This window comes from Hypanus sabinus, chromosome 3 (assembly GCF_030144855.1).
Source record: "Hypanus sabinus isolate sHypSab1 chromosome 3, sHypSab1.hap1, whole genome shotgun sequence".
NCBI lineage: Eukaryota > Metazoa > Chordata > Chondrichthyes > Myliobatiformes > Dasyatidae > Hypanus > Hypanus sabinus.
This window is the reverse complement of record NC_082708.1, coordinates 16,175,467-16,193,813: the sequence shown is the minus strand read 5'-3', so window position 1 is coordinate 16,193,813 and position 18,347 is coordinate 16,175,467. Positions and strand designations below refer to the sequence as shown.

Here is an 18,347-nt window from a genome sequence, read left to right as displayed (position 1 = left end):
TTTCCAGCATATTTTGAATTCCACATCTGATGCTTCTGTTGTGCTCTGCTTTCATGTGTGCGTAATGTTTTTATAGTTCCATATAGAACAGTAGATAGGCCCTTCGGCCCATTTTGTTGTGCTACATATTGACCTTATCTCTCCTTGGCATATTCAATCTGGAGGGCTGTGGTCCAATTGCAAGTCAATGGGACCAGGAGAATAACAGTTCAGTAGAGAGTAGATGGGCCAAAGGGCCTGTTTCTGGACTATGATTCTATAAGACGGAGCACAATTAGGTCATTCACCCATTGAGTCTGCTGTGCCATTCCATCATGACTGCTTAATGATCTCTCTGAACCCCATTCTCCTTCCTTCTCCCGGTATGACTAACTCTGTGACTCTGGTACAGATCTAAGAGTCTCTAAAATACTCCAGTGCTATCTGCCTCTACTGCCACCCGCATGTAACAAAAAAAATCTTGTCTTGCATATCCATAAACTTTCTTCCACTCATCTTAAATATATGCTGTCTAAGTATTAGACATTTCAATCCTGGGATAAAGATGCTGGCTGTCCATCTGTGCCTTGTGTAATTTTATAAATTTCTATCAAATCTCCACCCAGCCTTTGCCACTCTAGGAAAAACAACCCCAGCTTGTCCACCTTCTCCTCATAGCAGATGTCCTCCAAACCATTCAGCATCCTGATAAAACCTTCACACTCTCTCCAAAGTCATCCAAACTCAAAAAAAAATTGGATAGGTATATGGACAGGAAAGGAATGGAGGGTTATTGTCTGAGTGCAGGTAGGTGGGACTAGGTGAGAGTGAGTGTTCGGCACGGACTAGAAGGGCTGAGATGGCCTGTTTCCGTGCTGTGATTGTTATATGGTCCTACAGGAATGAGGCCTTTACATAATGAATTGCAGACTCCTTAAATACAGGAGGTTCTGAAGATCCTGGAGATCCAGAGCAAAACCCACCCACCATCTGCGGCTTTTGGGCCGAGAGCCTTCACCAGGACTTGGAACACCCTTACCTCTGGTCCTTCTGCTCCAGCACCGACTTTAGAGAGGCATTTTTCTTCTATGTTATTTCTATTCTGGGCCTTGTATTTCTTCACATTATCTTCATCTGCCCCACCTTCTGCTTCAGTTTATCTCTGTTATAGAATATTGAACAGGTCAGCACAGGAGCAGGCCCCCTTGGACAGCGTTGTTGTGCCGAACCAATTAAATTAGTAAGCAAACGAGCAACTAAACTAATCCCTTCTTGCTGCATAATGTCCATATCCTTCCATTTCCCTCACATTCATGTGCCGGACTAAATGTCTCTTGGCATTCCCTAATGCATCTGCCTCTACCACCACACCAGGCAGCACGTTCCAAACATTCACTGCTCTCTGTATGTTTTTTAAAAAAAAAAACTTGCTCATCTCAGTTCTTTGGACTTGCCTCCTCTCACCTTAAATGTATGCCCTCTGGTATCAGAAGCAGGTTTAGTACCACTGGCATATGTCATGAAATTTGTTGTTTTGTGACAGCAATGCTTTGCCATGCATAGCAATTATAAACACTATAAACTACAATTAAAATAAGTAGTGGAAAAAGAGAGCAAAAAAGAAGAGGTAGTTTATATGGTTGGTTGTCCATTCAGAAATCTGGTGGCAGAGGGGAAGAATCTGTACCTAAAATGTTGAGTCTTCAGGCTCCTGTACCACCTCTTTGATGGTTACAATGAGAAGAAAGCAAGTACTGAGTGACAGGAGTCCTTAATAATGGATGCTGCCTTTTTGAGGCATCGCCTTTTGAAGATGTCCTCAGTGCTGAGGAGACTAGTGCCCATGATGGAGCTGGCTGAGTTGACAACTTTCTTCAGCCTTTTCTGATCCATTGCAGTGGCCTCTCTGTACTAGATGGTGTCGCAACCGGTTAGAATGCTCTTCACGGTACATCGTTAGAAATTTGTGAGAGTCTTTGGTGGCTTTACCGAACCTCCCCAAACTCCTAATGAAGTACAGTATAGATGCTGTTATGCCTTTTTTTTTGTAATTACATCAGTATCTTGGGCCCAGGATGAATCATCAGGGACTTTAAAAAAATATTCATACACGGGCTGTGGGCGTCACCAGCTAAGCCAGCATTTATTGCCCATCCCTAGCTGCCCTTGAGAAGGTGGTGATGAGCTGCCTTCTTGAACCACTGCAGACCCTGAGGTGTAGGTACACCCACGGTGCTGTTACGGTTACTTCCTTTTTAGTGGTGGGATACAACTGAATGGCTGGCTAGGGCATTTCAAAGAGCACTTAAGGGTCAACCACATTGCTGTGGGTTTGGAAAGGTAAGTACAGCAGGAATCCTCCCCTAATGAGCATTAGTGAACTAGATGGATTTTTATGACAATCAACATGGTTTCATGGTCATCAGGGTTTTTTTTAGTTGAATTCAAATTCACCATCTGTCATGGTGGGATTTGAACTCTTGTCCCTAGTGTATAACTGGGTCTCTGGATTACTGATCCGGTGGCAATTACCACTACGCCAAATCTCTCCCAGGAACCTGGATGACTCCCAGGAACTCGAAACTGCTCCCCCTTTGCACTGCTAATCCCTTGATGATGACTGGTTATGTGTTCCCTCAACTTGCTCTTCTTGAAGCCTTACAATCCATTCCTTGGTCTTAAATTTAGTGCAAGATGGTCTTCATCTGAAATTCTGCCAACAGTAGTTGTGTCCACTGTTCCCTCTAAGCTGCACGACGGCATGACCACACAGTGACGGAAATTTATTTATTTATTGAGATACAGCACCGAACAGGCCCTTGCACCACCTGGCAGCCTATTCATTGAACAGTTTTGCACTGAGTAATTAACCTACCAACTGGTATATCTTTGGACTGTGGGAGGAAATTGGAACACCTGGAGGAAACCCATGCGGTCTAATGAAGAATATACAGACTTCTTACAGAGAGCGTCAGGAGATGCTTCTGTGCGCATAGCCTTTGTTGCTGCACAGTGGGAATGTTCTTTTGCAGTGAAGTTAATATAAATTGCCGTGCAGTTTTCAGGCTGTGTTTTTAAAAAATAATAATAATAAATAATTAATTTCTTGCTCAGAGCAATGCCAGTCCACACAGCTGTTTTTAAAAACAAAAATTAGAGTGAACATTGGTTGTGGCATTGGCAAGTTTATAGATGATGGTTGAGCTGTGAATAGCCACACAGTCTTGGCTATTCTTGGCTATCACAGAGCAGTGGCGAAGCACACATCCTTGAGGTGTTGCCAGTGTTGATTGTCAGCGAGGAGGGGATGTTATTTCCAACCCACACAGACTGTGGTCTCCCAATGAGAAAGGCAAGGAACCAGTTGCAGAGGGAGGTACAGAGGCCCAGCATTTGGAGCTTGTTGATTAGTAATGAGGGTATAATTGTATTAAATAATCATACGATCATGATGATACAATCATCACATACTATTATGATGGGGCGGTGGAGAAGATACTATCTGTTGACTCTTATCTAAACCTCGATCAGATTTTTCCTCATCCTCGCTCCAGAGGAAACAACTCGAATTTGTCCAGCTTCATGTTATAGCATATGTCCTGTAATCCAGGTTCTGTTTGTAGTTCACAAAAATATCCGAGTTTGTCCTCTACAAGTTCAGATTGTGGCCAAATCTAGCTTATTTCTTTATAATAAAGATAAAACAAAGGATTTAACATTGATCCCTCTGTTACGGCTATTCAATTTCCCCCTAGTCTCAGAAGCAACTATTTACCGTTACCCTCTGTTGTAGAAATCTCAACAAGAGTCTGAACCTTAACAATTTCTCTCACTCCGATTCCAGCCTAGATGACATAAAATTTGATTGGCTGATGGGAGTGAAATCAGAATGAGTTTGGGCACTGGCAAGGAGAAGTGATGGGTGCAGTTGAAATGGATTGGGCTAGGTTATCTCTGAAAGTAGCCAGCTGTGATCTAGGCAAGTAATTTGAAATATTTTAGCAAAGTCATTTATTGTCATGTGCATCACTGTGCAGGTGCAATGGAAATCTTGCCTGCAGCTGCATCACAGGCATAGAGTCAGTTCAGCGGTGTTCACAAGAAAAACATTAATTAAACGTAGTATTCACAACAGTACAAAAATGCAAGTAGGACCAAAATACAAAGTTCATATTGGGACATAGAACAGTATAGGCTTTTCAGCCCATGATGTTATGCTGACATAACATATGCCAAAGAAAAAAACTAACTCACCCCTCCCACATAACCCTCCAGTATTCTTTCTTCCATGAGTCTCTTTTATCCCCCCATGCATTTGTCTCTACCACCACCCCTAGCAGTGTGTTTCATGCACTTACACACTGTAATTTTAAAGAAAACAACCCTACCTTTAACATCATCCCTATAATTTCCTCCAATCGCTTTTTAAAATTATGCCCTATTGGCTTAGCTGTTTGTGCCCTGGGAAAAAGACGCCTGCTGTTCACTCAATGACTCTTTATCAACTGTTGCACCTCTGTCAAGTCACCTGTCATTGTCCTTAACTGCAAAGAGATGAGCTTTAGTTTTTCAATCCTGATAGTATCTTGGTAATTCTCCTCTGCACACTTTCTAAAGCATCCACATCCTTACTAATGAGGCAGCTAGAAGTGATCACAGTACTTACTCCAAAGCTGTGTTCCAGAATTGAATACAATACACTTAGTGCAAAGTATATTCCCAAACCCAGTGGAATACTCTTTTGGCAAAGTGATCCTAGTACTGTTATACTATGGTAGTCATTAGGGTTGTGCAAATTGTTTCAATAACTGAATGGTTAAAGAGAAGTTGCTGCTCTTGAACACAGGAGTGTGGGACTTAAAGCTTCTTTACCTTTTGCCCATTGTGTGGTATGCTTACAGAGGTGTTCTGACCCATTATCTTCGAATTACCTACCAAATATTGATAGGCCTGGATAGAGTGGATGTGGAGAGGATGTTTCATATATGTTAGGGTGTATTCTGTGGCTAGGGAATACAGCAACTATTAACCTTCAGCAACTAACCTTCAGTCATGAATGTGGATTGCAGATTGAATTTAAAATGCAGCCCTGAACAACAGTTTTCCTGGAGTTTGAGGACTAGAGTTGATTGCAAACTAGACAATACTGATTAACATTCATTTTGGGTGCCTGGAGTATGGGTGCAAAGAAGGAGGCGTGTGAAAACTATAAGCAATTCAAAGGAAGTGTTGTAGATACATTGTAACTATTGAATTGTCTTGCTGTTACCTTTAATCTTTAGCATGTAAAAATGTCACGTAATGTTGGGGCGGTAGGCCTCTTCCTCCAAGAGTGTCCTTGTTTGTGTTGAATAAAACAATTCTATATCTACTAACTTTAGTCTCTCCAGTGAATATGTTCATGTTACAACATTCTAGGACCAGAGAGTACAGCCTCAGAATTAAAAGGATGTCCCTTTAAGATAGAGATGAGAGAATTTCTTAGCCAGAGGGTGGTGAATCTGTGGAATAATTGCCATAGACAACTATGGAGGTCATGTAATTGGGTATATTGAAAGTGAAGTTGTTTGATTCTTGATCAGTAAGGGCAGCAAAAATTATGGGGAGAAAGCAGAAGAATGGGGTTGAAAGGGGAAATAAATCTACCTCATTGGCCTACCACATCCTATGTCTTTTGAACTTAACTACCAGGATTATCATTTTGGACACTTCCAATCTTAGAATGCTTCCAATCTAATTTTGTGTATTATGGTATGGGTACCTCTGACTTGCCCACAGGTGAGATAGGTGCAGAACCCAGGTGGGTTGTTTGTGAGCTGGTCTTTGTGTACGTTGGAGCATACAGTGAAGTGCATTGTTTGCATCAACCACCAACACAGTCCAAGAGAATTCACAAGTACAAATACAGGTACAAGTCCAAAGATCTGGTGTGAAATTTAAATTTTATTGAACTGAAATTAGAAGAAAACTTTAAGGATGTTTTTTTTTTAAAAAAAATTGAGATCATTAAAATCATTGAGGGGAGAAAGTTTTCCATCATTGTCCAGTCTGGTCTGTATGTAGCTCCAGGTCTCCCTATGTGGTTCAGTGGTTGGTTCGAGCACTGCTGGGTATGGGCTTCACCAATGACACTCGGATCTCGAAGTGATAATGCTAATTAAACAGAAAACTGTCTTCTACACTTCATTCCTCCACGAGGACATGGACCACACCTTAACCTTAAAGCAATATTCAAATGAAAATTTTACTCTGCAGTTGTAGAAAAAATGCAGAGTCATGAAACAGTTGAAACAAAAGCAGAGAAAAAGTGGAAGACATGGCAAGTCAGGCAGCCTCCGCAGTGAGAGAAACAGTCTGCCTGAATGCAACCTTCTCATTTTTATTTGAGGTTTCTTTCATCTGCATTTTAAAAATTTTGTTTATCGATAATGGAAGATGGTGTGGTGTAGTTGAGTGGAAGACATTGGTGATAAATGTAGAATATTTGACTATAGGGTGTGCTATCTGCCTTGCGTAAGCATTTTACTAATCTGTGCCTGTATTAGGTGTTAATTTCAATATATGACAACTTTCTAAAATGACAGGAAATCACCTTGCTTTTCTTTTAGGTAAAGTGTTTTGCAAAGAGAACATCTTTTTCTTTGACCTCACAACTTGCTAAGGGGTATTGTTAATTGATTTCAGAAGTACAAGAACAGGAATTAGTGTCAGGTTGAACTTGGAATATATTTCCTCATAGGGAGTTGATGATAGAATGATGATAATGCATTACCGGATAAACATTATAAATAAGATTTGGATTCCAGTCATCAGCTTGTACAAGAGTATAAATGAAAAGTACACCAAATAACTAAATAAATCCTTCTGTGTGGAATTAGCTGTGTGGATCCTACAATTCACAACTGGCCTCTGGAGATGATTAGAGTCATAGAACACTACAGTAGAGGAACAGGCCCTTTGCCCCATCTAGTCTGTGCCAAACTGTTATTTTGCCTTGTCCCATTAAACTGCACTAAATTGTAACCAGCCATACCCATCCCCTCCAGGTACTTACCCAAATTTCTCTTAAAATGTTGAAATCGAACCCACTTTCACTGGCAGCTCATTCCACACACACCACCCCCTGAGTGGAAATGTTTCCCCTCAGGTTACGTTTAAATATTTCACCTTTCACCCTTAACCTATGACCTCTAGTTCTTGTGTCACCCAGCCTTGATGGAAAGAGCCTGCTTGCATTTACCCTATTTATGCCCCTCATTACGGGTGGATTTATTCATTATGTGCCTTGCCTCTTTTCATGACCATGATTGTTCTTGGCAATTTTTTCTACAGAAGTGGGTTGCCATTGCCTTCTTCTGGGCAGTGTCTTTACAGGACAGTTCACTCCCATTATCAATATTCCTTGGAGGTTGTCTACCTAGCATCAGCAGTCACATTAGTGCATCAGCGGCTCATATAGCCATCCACCACTTGTGCTTATGGCTTTATGCGGCCCTCATTCGGTGGTGGGGGTTGCTAAACTATGCCATTACATGACATTGACTTGCAGGCTAGCCGATGGAAGGAGCACTTTACACCTCCTTTGGTAGAAACTTAACTCCACCCTCTCATTATAGGTACACATCACATAATCCTTCATTATCCAATCAGCAGAAGTTCTACTCTTTCCTCTCCTTCTCTTGAAATACACATAAAAGTCACTTCAAAAACTTACTGTGGAGGTGAGTTTTGGATTCTGGACTCAAAAGATTTCTCCTACCTTCCTCATTAGCTATATTGTTGTGTGGATCTTTAAGTCAATCGGAACAACAACATTTATGACATTATTCGATTGGAGCTGGGTGTGGGGAGGGAGTTAATTGGGAGCAGCTGTTCTTAGTTGATTTGACATCTGACTTGTGGAAAGTTTTTTTTTTAAAGACCAGTTGCTCAGAGCTGGGTGTAGATTTGCTCCAGTAAGGAGGAAGGGCAACTTGACAGGGTAATGACTAGAGAGGGCACTTTAAGAATATAGAAATGGCAGGAAAGAGGTCGAGCAGGGAATTAGAAGCTCAAAGAGGTCTTTAAGTCTCATTGGCAAGTAGGTTTCAAGTGAATACCAAGGTATTTTATACCTGTATTAAAATAACTAGGGAAAGTAGGATCCCTCAAGGATAAAGGGATCTTGAGGTCCAAGGCCATTAACTCACTGAAAGGGACCACACAAGTAGAAGGCTTGATAAAGAAGGAAAATGGCATGCTTGCCTTCATTGGTTTGGGGCACTGAGTAGAAGAGCCAGGAAATTGTGTTGCAGCTGAATAGAACTGTTAGTATTGTATACTCCAAAACTTGGAGCCAACATCATCATTATATGCCATGTTGTATGGTGTAGGTGATCATGGTTACATGACCATGGTTGTTCTTTGAAAGCATTTTGACTGACGTGGTTGTTATTGCCTTCTGGGAATTGTCTTTTCAAGATGGGCTACCCCAGCAATTATCAGTACTCTTCAGAGACTGCATAACAAGGACTTGTAATCTGCACCAGCAGCTCAAATAACCATCCACCATCTGCTCTCATGGTTTCACATGGGGGGCTTAGCAGTTGCTGCAGCTTTCCCAATGGTGACCTGCAGGCTAGCAGAGGGAAGGAGCGCCTTAAAGCTCCTTTAGTAGAGACTTATCTCCACCCCACCTCCCAAAACTTGGAGTATTGTGTGCAATTCTGCCTATCCCATTACAGGAAGGATGTGGAGCCTTTGGAAAGGGTGGCAATAATACTCAGTGAATGTTGCCTGGATTAGCGGGTACAAGCTTTAAGGGGAGGTTGGACAAACTTGGGTTGATTTCTCTTGGAGGACTGAAGGAATATCTGATGGAAGATAATAAGTTTGAGAGTCACAGATAGACAGTCAATCTTATTTCCAAAGTAGAAATGTCAAGAAAGGAGGCATGCATTTAAAGTTAGAGGGGAAGAATTCAAAAGTAAATATTTAAATATTAGTTTTGTCACATGACAGCTTGGAGATGGGCCTCTACCAATGGAAGTGTAAGGCACTCCTTTCCTCTGCTGGCCTACAGGTCACCATTGGGCAAGGTGTAGTACCTGCTTAGCCTCCCAATCAGGACCACGTGAAGTCATGGGAGCAGGTGGTGGATGGTCATATGAACAGCTGGTACATATCATAAGTCCAGGCTATGTGACCACTGACATCAGACAGACAATCTCTGAAGAGTGCAGATAATGGGGTTACCTATCCCGTAAGGACACTGACCAGAAGAAGACAATAGCAAACCACTTCAGTAGGAAAACTTGCCCAAAACAAACATGGTCATGGAAGGACCATGATCTCCTTCGTCATACAGCATGGCACATTATGAATGAACATAGAAGCAGAGATAAAAATATGTACTTTGTGACAATGACCAATACAGTTCGAGGCTGTGCTGGAGTGGGGGTGGGGGGAGCATCCACAACTTACTAACCAGAATTTATTTGTCTTTAGAATGTGGGAGGAAACCAGGGCACCCAGAGGAGATCCATGGAGACATGAGAAAGATGTGTGTGGGGCAAGTTTCATTAACACAGAGTGTCAGCGCTTGGAAAAGGCTACTGGGAGTGGAGGTGGGGGGCAAGTGGAAGCAGATATGATAGTGGTGTTTAGCGGTTGTCAGATACAACATGCAGGGAATGCAAAGGTACGGATTATGTACAAGCAGAACAGAATTAGTTGAATTTGACATCTTGTTCGCTGCAGACATTGTAGGCTGCACTGTGTTCTGTTCTAAGGTTGCATGTAATTCAAGTGTCCTGTGATTGTTTAATAGTTGCACACGGTGAGTGAAAATGGGATCTGAGGACAGTGGCATGACCCTTGTGTAATTACTAATGCAGCCACTGGAGATAGTTAGATTGTCCTTTCATTTCTTTCTTTCCAACCATCAGTGACAGATGGTCCTTGCCACTGATGTAGTGATACACTTAGATTTCTTCCAGCTGGACGCATTACATTGTGTTCATGATGTGGTTTTCTTGCCATTGATAACAAATTTACTTTGAACTTTGATTTCTCCAACGTACGTATAAGCCATGCAAGAAGGGGATTAGTAAGAGAGGTCACCAAGAGACCTTTGAAAACTCTGGAGGAGTTGCAAGCTTTAATGGCTGAGATGGGAGAGACTGCACATACAAAAAAACTCACATGAAATATCAGCTAGAGTTTGCCAGAAAGCATGTGGGAGACTCTGAAGTCAGCTGGAAGAAGATTCTATGGTCTGATGAAACCAAAATTGAGCTTCTTGGCCATCAGACAAAATGGTATGTTTGGCATTCCTCAAACACTGCACGTAATCAAAAACACAATATCGCTACTGTGAAGCTACATCAGGCTATGAGGATGCTTCACTACAGCAGGCCCTGGAAGGCTTGCAAAGGTAGAGGGCAAAATGAATGCAGCAAAATACAGGGGAAATCCTTGAGGAAAACCTGATGCAGTCTGCAAGAGAACTGCTACTTGGGAGAAGATTTTTCCAGCAAAGCCAAAGCTGCACAAGAATGGCTTATAAAGAACCAAGTTAATGTCTGGGAGTGGCCAAGTCAGAATCCAGACCTCAATCCAATTGAAAATTTGTGGCTGGACTTGAGAAAGGCTGCTCACTCACGACCCCCATGCAATCTGGCAGAGCTTGAGCAATTTTGTAAAGAAGAATGTGCAAAGCTTATAGAGAACTATCCACACAGACTCAAGGCTGTAATTGCTGCCAAAGGTGCATCTACTAAATACTGCTTTGAAGGATGTGAATACTTAAGCAATCAATTATTTTGTGTTTTATACTTGTAATTAATTTATCGCACTTTGTAGAGATCTGTTTCCACTTTGACGTGAAAGTTTTTTTTTCTGTTGATCAATGTCAAAAAACCAAATTAAATCCATTGTGATTCAATGTTGTAAAATTAAAAAAAAACATGAAAACTTCCAAGCAGGCTGAATACTTTTTGTAGGCACTGTATGTCACCATATACAACCCTGAGATTCATTTTCGTGTGGGCATTCTCGGTGTTGGGTCACTCGTCTAAGTGCTACTGGTACCATGTAACCCAGTATTACCTGTCGCATGGTCGGGAGGTCAGCAAATAAACCGGCTCCCTCACCAGGCTTGCCTGGTGAGGAGGGTGGCTGGACACCCTGCCGGATGAAAAACAAAGGGCGGATGAACCCTCTCGTAGGGTCAACGGCCATCTAGCAAACACGTGTCATGAAGCACGGAAAGAGCATCCCTTGCATCGAAGCTTGGTCTGGCCATTCACTGCAACAGAACTTCTCCCAGCCGGCTTGGAGCCCACCATGCTGCTGGATCCGGGAGGGAATGTCGAGAGGGTGGGTCTGGACCTGTGCCACCTACTCACCTAAAATCCATTCACGCCCACGCTATTCCTTTCTGAGGAGTGGGGTACCAACCCCGCCAACTGACTGAAAGGAACCATCGTCATCCTATGGGATGGATATCCAGAAGACTCCATGTCCAAGAACCCTAATCAAATCAACGATTGCACCCTGTAGGTGGACAGACAACCAATATGCAAAAGGCAACAAACTGTGCAAATAGAAGAGAAAGAAAAATAATAAATCAGTAATAATTATCAATAACATGAGATAAAGAGTCCTTGAAAGTGAGTCCGTAGGTTGTGGGAACATTTGGGGCAAATGAAATTAACCCCTTTGTTTGAAGAATCTCCTGGGTGAGGAGTAGTAACAGTTCCTGAACCTGGTGGTGTGGGCCTTGAGGCTTCTATACCACCTTCCTGATGGCAGCAGAGAGCATGACCTGGGTGGAGCAAGTCCCTGATGATGGATGCTGCTTTCCTGCCACAGCGCTCCACATATAGATGTGCTCAGTGGTGGGTGGTGAGGGCTTTATCTGTGATAGACTGGGTTGTATCCACTACCTTTTATAGGGTCTTCCATTCAAGGACATCGGTGTTTCCATACCAGCCTGTGATGCAGCCAGTCCCCACACATCTATAGAAGTTTGTCAAAGTTTTAGATGTCATGCCAAAGCTTCACAAACTAAGGAAATAATGCTTGCACTTAGATGCTGGGCCCAGGACAGGTTCTCTGAAATGATAACACCGAGGAGTTTAAAGCCACCTCATTTTCTGTCTAAGCACTCTACGTCCTTCTGGACCATATATGAAATTCTACAACTTCAGTTAACTGACTGGCATCCCTCCATATGTCTCAGAACTAGCTATTTCTGAATTGATCAATTATTTTTGGCTTGGTTTTCTATCTCCATTAGCGCAGACTGATCTGGGCATACTCTGCAGCCATGTATTCTCCAATGTTTTGCAATCTTATGTTTGTATCATTACCCTATCAGTTTTCTCTCTTTAACTGTCCCCATTAACCAGATGATTACTGTAATTTTTATCGCCACAGCAACCCCAGTTTCACCTAATCAGATATTTGCCTTTATCTTGTCCACCCCTCCTATATATTCAAGAAATTTTTTCTTTTTTGAAAAAAGAACCTGTTTTTCCTCTCTTGAGCAACGCATGCAAAATGCTGGAGGAACTCAGCAGGTCAGGCTGCATCAATGGAGGGGAATAGGGCAGCAGTGGCTTGTAGAACTACTTGCAGTACAGGCGACCTGGGTTCAGTCCCCGCCAATGCCTGTAAGGAGTTTGTGCGCTTTCCCTGTAACCGCATGGGTTTCCTCTGGGTGCTCTGGTTTTCTCCCACCATCCAAAGACGTACTGGCTGTTAGGTGAATTGGTCATCGTAAATTGTCCCGGGAGATTGCTGAGTGGTGCAGGTCAAAGGGCTGGAAGGGCCTACTCAGAGTTGAATAGTAATAAATAAATATAGTCCATGCCATAAGACCATCAGACATTGGAATAGAATTAACCTTTCAGCCCATCCGGTCTACACTGCCATCCCTCAGGGCTGATTTATTATCCCTCTCAACCCCATCCTCCTGTTTTCTCCCAATAACCTTTGAAGCCCTTACTAAAAAGAGCCTTTCAACCTCTGCTTTAATCATATGGGTGTCCCCTGCTTTAGGAATGTTTGCTTTACACCACTTCGCTTTTACAAAAGACCTACATTAGTAACCTGTTTTCGCATTACAAAGAGGATTTTCACTTTTATGAATATTTTTCCCATATAAATTAATGGTTCTTCACTTTACGCCATTCCGGCATAAGAAAGGTTTTGTTGGAATGCTGTACCTTTGTAAAGGGGGGAGGGGACACCTGTACCCAAGACTCTTCATCGGGACAGCTTATCTGTTGAGTTCCTCCAGCATTTTGTGTGTGTGTATGTGTTGCTCAAGATTGCCATCATCTACTGAATCTCTAATGTTTGGTTTTCAGAATCGGGTTTAATATCACTGGTATATGTCGTGAAATTTGTGTGTTTGCAGCAGCGGGGCAGTGCAATTCATGATAATATTGGGGGAAAAAAAGTTGTGATGTAGGGACGTTGACCGGAAACATTATCAATATTTCTCTTTTCGATGCTGCCTGACCTGCTCGGTGTTTCTGGCATTTTCTGTTTCTTTTTCCGATTTCCAGCATCTCTTGGTTGCTGTATAAAAGACATTTTTTTAATTGATTTTGAAAAGCCTTCAACATGAATGGGTAACGCTGGCCTTGTCAGCACTTGGTACCCACTGGTAAGGGTTAATCTTTGTACTTGTCTAATATCTTCACTGTTATGGCCTTGGGTGTATGCGAACTGGCTTCATTACGACCATGGGATGCAATATAACAGTGAGAATGCAAGACTATGGGTATACGACTGGAAAGACGAAGGTTAGGTGAGCACAAGGGTTGGATGTGAAGACCGGTAACAAGTGATGGTTGGTTGATATTTGGTAGTTTGAGCTGGTGCAAGTGTACTGATCTACTTGTGCAGCATTCCATATCAGTGGACAGGGTATAAAAATGGAGCTTTTGGGGGGTACGGAGTAGTTTTTCAGGGTTTCACTGGGCTGGTTGCAAATGGCAGAATGGGAGATGTGCTGCAGTGAGAGGGGCCTGTACGTACTTAGATAACTCTTTTAACTTTCAGAAGCAGAGAAAACCTGCAGCACAATACAGGCCCTTCGGCCACAAAGCTGTGCCGAACACGTCCTTACCTTAGAAATTACCTAGGGTTACATATAGCCCTTCATTTTTCTGAGCTCCATATACCTGTCCCGGAATCTCTTAAAAGACTCTATCATATCCACCTCCACCACCGTCGCTGGCAGCCCATTCCGTGCACTCACCACTCTCTGCGTGTGTTTTTAAAAAAAAAACCCAAACTTACCCCTGATATCTCCTCTGTACCTACTTCTAAGCACCTTAAAACTGTGGCCTCTAATGCTAGCCATTCCAGCCCTGGGGAAAAAGCCTCTGACTATCTGGACGATCAATGCCTCTCCTAATCTTATACACCTCTCTGTTCTGTTCTAACAAACAAAATTTTAATTGGAGTTTGTGTCTTACTGCCTTTCTGAGCCAGACTGAGAACATTTTGGAGCGATGTAACAGTTTGGAGTAGCCGGCAGGATAGGCTGAAAGATGCTATTTGCCCAAGAGAAGATATAGCATTAAGAGAACTGCTATAGGAAGTCGGAATCGTAATTGGGTGAATTGTCATGAAATTGGTTGTTTTGTTTCATTACAATATAGGCATAACAAGTTACTATAAGCTGCATAAAAATAAAATAGTGCACAGGTTCTCACTGTTGCCATCTGGAAGGAGGTACAGGAACTTCAGCACTCACACCTTCGGGTTCATAAACGGTTATTACCCCTCAACTTCACTTGCCCCATCATCAAATTTTCCCAAAACCAGTGGACTCTCTTTCAAGGGCTCTTCCATCTCATGTTCTCAATTTTTATCACTTGCTTGCTTTATTTATTTATTTAGTTAGGTGTTTGCACAGCTAGTCTTTTGTATTGTATACAGGTTGAACAAAAGACAAAAGGTATTTCATTGATTCTATTATGTTATTACCCTGTTATGGATTTATTTAGTATGCTCATATGAAAATGAATCTCAGGGTTGTATATGGTGATTTATAATATATATGTGTACTTTGATAATACATTTTCTTTGGAAAGGGGATTAGTGAGATCGTGGGCCATTCAGAAATCTGATTGGCAGAGGGGCAGAAGCTGTTAATAAAATGGTATGTGGGTTTTCATGCTCCTGTACCTCCTCCCTGATGCAATAAACAGAAGAGGGCATGTCCTGAATAGTGAGGATCCTTAATGATACATGCTACCTTGCACATTTGGAAAATGCCCTTGATAGTGTTTCGGTTTAAGTTTATTGTCACCTGACTGAATACATAGAACCAAAAAAAACAATGTTCCTCTGGACCATGGTGTGCCCACAGAACTGATATCACACATAGCACATAAACCAAATATTACCACAAATAGAGTAATAAAATAATTCAAAATGCATTTTGTGTGCAGCACAGGGAAACAGCTGATTGTCCTCGTGCCGAGAGCTCGGTGGCGGCAGGGTATTCATTAGTCTCGCAGTGGAGGGAAGAAGCTGTTACCCAGTCTAACAGTCTGAGTCCTAATACTTTTGTACCTCCTTGACGGTAGTGGGTTATAGAGATTGTGGGATGGGTGTTAGGGATCCTCAGCATTCCTCAAGCCCTTTGTCTGCAATGCTGCTGGTGGTTGTCACAAATGGGGTGGGACAGAGACCCTAGTGATCTCCTTGGTGGTTTCACTATCCTCGGTAAGGGTTTGTGATCTGATGTCTTGTGGTTTCCATACTACACAAGGATGCAGCCAGACAGGGCACTCTTGATGGTGGTCCTGTAGAAGGCTGTTGGGTCAGGGAGCCTTGCACAATCCAGTCTCCTCAGAAAGTGTAGTCACCTTTTTGACTTGGGAGTTGTTGTTGTGGGTCCAGGTTAGACCATCCATTATGTGCACACCAATATGCTCTTCACTCTCCATAGCAAGAGCTATTGATGTGCAATGAACAATGGTCAACCTGTGCCTTCCTAAAGTCTACAATCATCTTTTGTCTTGTCCACGTAGAGACTCAGATTGTTGTTCTCACGCCCTTTGAGAAGCCTGTCTATCTCCTCTGTGTATGCTGTTGTTGCTGATGAGGCCAACCATTGTAGTATCATCAGCGAACATGATGATGTAGTTTGAGTTGAATCTGGCAATGCAGTCGTGAGTCAGCAACATGAACAACAATGGGGGGGGGGGAGGGGGGGGTAGCAGTTCTCAGCATGATGGAGCTTGAAATGTTGCTGGCAACTCATTGATTGTGGTCTTTCCATCCAGTTACAGAGGAGGTGTTGAGTCCCAACGAGGATAATTTACCCACGATCAACCCTCAGAGGCTGGTGTTAAACAAGTGGAAGTTGATGAACAACATCCTGGCTTTGTTTTCTAGATGGGACAGGCCAGAGTAGAGGGCTGAGGCCATGGCATCATGAGTGGGCTGGTTTGAGTGGTAGTTGAAGTGGAAAAGGTCCAGTGTAACTGGAAGGTGGGATTTTTTTTTTTTTTGGGCGATCCATTGCCAGCTGCTCAGAGCACTTTGTGATTGTTGAAGTCAGTGTCAATGGGCGGTGATTATTTAGGCTGGTTACTGCCAATCTGTTGGGCACCAGGATGATGGTGGCTGACTTGAAGCCTGCAGGAACAGTGGACTGGGTTGTGCCCGTGCTAGAGATGGCTAAGTCTATCACGCTCTGCAGCTTCTTTTGATCCTGCACATTGGAACCTCCATATCAGACAGTGATACCCACGGTACATCTGTAGCAATTTGCTGCAAACAACATCTGCCACCGCTTGTCTCCTCTTTGCCCTTGAGAACGGAAGCAAGCTACCACCTCAGACCACGGCATTCCTTCGGGTGAAGGTGCTTCCTGAATCCTCTTGGTAGGAAGTTGCAAGTTTAAAATTAGTAAAGTAAGGAACAGTGATGTGTTCACGTAGATGCAAACCTGCAGGTTGTGATATTCCAAGGTGTTTACTGCTCTAGTGATGACAGATTTGGAAGTGATGTGGAATTGCCCTAGTTGGGTAGAATTGGAGTTTGTTTGTTTGCTCATTATGTGCTATGTCTTAGGATGTGAGTGATTATGTTCTTTCAATGACCATGATTGTTCTTGGCAATTTTTCCACAGAAGTGGTTTGCCATTGCCTTCTTCTGGGCAGTGTCTTTACAAGACAGGTGACCCCAGTCATTATCAATACTCTTCAGAGATGGTCTCTATAGGAAGAAGCACTGTTGACGTCTCGGCCCGAAACGTCGACAGTGCTTCTCCCTATAGATGCTGCCTGGCCTGCTGTGTTCCACCAGCATTTTGTGTGTGTTGCTTGAATTTCCAGCATCTGCAGATTTCCTCGCGTCAGAGATTGTCTGCCTGGCATAAACGGTCAGATAATCGGGACTTGTGATATGCATCAGCTGCTCACATGACCACCAGCACCTGCTCCCATGGCTTCACATGATTCTGATTGTGGGTGGGGGGGGGGGGGGGCTGAGCAGGTGCTACACCTCACCCAAGGGTGACCTGCAGGCTAGCGGAGAGAAGGAGCACCTTACACCTCCTTTGGTCAAGATGTATCTCTACCCCTCCACCCTAAGATCTAGAGCTACAGCATGGAAATGCGCCTTTCCACAGATTAAATCAGCTATCACTAACTCATTTACATTAATAATCCATAGATCATGGAACATTACAGCACAATGCAGACTCCTTTACCCATGCTGTTGTGCCAACCTTTAACCTGCTCTACGATACAATACACTAATCCTATATTAATTCCATTTTTTTTTACTAACCCTACATTCTCATTTATTGCTAGTAAACCTAAGTGTAGGTCGTCAATGCCTTTCATTTGAGTCACATTTGCTGCATATGGATGTCAGATGTTCCCAAAAGTAGTGAGTCCAGGACCAGAGGACACAGCCTCAGAATACAAGGACATCCCTTTAAAACATAGGTGGAAGGAACTTCTTTAGCCAGAGGGTGGTGAACCTGGAATTCATCGCCACAGATGGCTGTGGAGGTTGATGGGTTTCTAATTAGTAAGGGCATCATAAGTTAAAGAGCGGACAGGAGAATGGGGCCAAGGGGGATAATAAATAAGCCGTGATGGAATGATGGAGCAGACTCGATGGGCCAAATGGCCTAATTCTGCTCCTATATCTTATGGTCTTGTATCAGCCCAAGCCTGAATGATATTTTAGTTTGCTGTGTGCAAGCACTGCCTTACCGTCTGAGGCATTAGGAATGTAATTAAGCACTGTATATTGTATTTGCTGCCGTCTGCGAAAAAGAAAGAGCAGTAAGCAGTTTTCATCCTTTAGAGTTCTATGATGGGAAAGCGAAATAAATAATG

The 18,347-nt window shown here is 42.8% G+C and overlaps 1 protein-coding gene across 17 annotated transcripts in view; it reads left to right on the top strand.

The window, feature by feature from the left end:
- Positions 1–18,347, top strand: part of gyg2 (glycogenin 2) — a 120,564-nt gene that overhangs the window by 967 nt on the left and 101,250 nt on the right. The window lies entirely within an intron of this gene.